Source organism: Eurypyga helias, unplaced genomic scaffold (genome assembly GCF_000690775.1).
Source record: "Eurypyga helias isolate BGI_N326 unplaced genomic scaffold, ASM69077v1 scaffold16957, whole genome shotgun sequence".
In the NCBI taxonomy this organism is placed as follows: domain Eukaryota; kingdom Metazoa; phylum Chordata; class Aves; order Eurypygiformes; family Eurypygidae; genus Eurypyga; species Eurypyga helias.
Genome location: NW_010261322.1, coordinates 5,710 through 6,294, shown reverse-complemented (window position 1 = coordinate 6,294; position 585 = coordinate 5,710). Strand labels below are relative to the sequence as shown.

General features: G+C 52.1%; 1 protein-coding gene across 1 annotated transcript in view; it reads left to right on the top strand.

Moving 5' to 3' along the window:
- The window catches only part of IBA57 (IBA57, iron-sulfur cluster assembly homolog (S. cerevisiae)), a gene marked incomplete at its 5' end in the record, with an annotated part of 4,102 nt that overhangs the window by 271 nt on the left and 3,246 nt on the right, over window positions 1–585 (top strand). The window lies entirely within an intron of this gene.

Sequence of the window (585 nt, the reverse complement as noted above, 5' to 3'; positions counted from 1 at the left end):
GGTTTCGTGTTGGTGGGTTGTCCCAGTCAGCGGCCACGTCACACGCCGGTCTCTGAGGTGTTTCTATCTTATCTTCATAAATTAAAGTGCAGCATATTTTCATAGAATCACAGAATCATAGGATGGTTTGGGTTGGAAGGGACCTTAAAGATCATCTAGTTCCAACCCCCCTGCCATGGGCAGGGACACCTTCCACTAGACCATATTTTTCACCACTGCTGCACCCGCTGTGGGTCACCTCAGCAGGTGTCATGTCTGTAGGTGCCCAGGTGCCCTGTCTGTAGGTTTATGCGGGCCATATCCAAAACAAGCGGTTCGCGATAGTCACGCCATGTGATACAATAATTGTGCTGTGTGGCTGCCTTATGCAGGTGTGGGGCTACGGCAGAATTGGGCTGGCGCACTGCCGGGGCAGTCGTTAGTGGTGTGGTAGTTGATGGAAGGTGCAGCTTGACAAAGCTGCTTCTGCTGAAAGTCACCTCGCCTCAGATCAGCGGGACTGGTACAGAAAACACAGAATCACTGAGGTTGGAAAAGACCTCCAAGATCATCCAGTCCAACCATCACCCCAACACTCCCGCACCC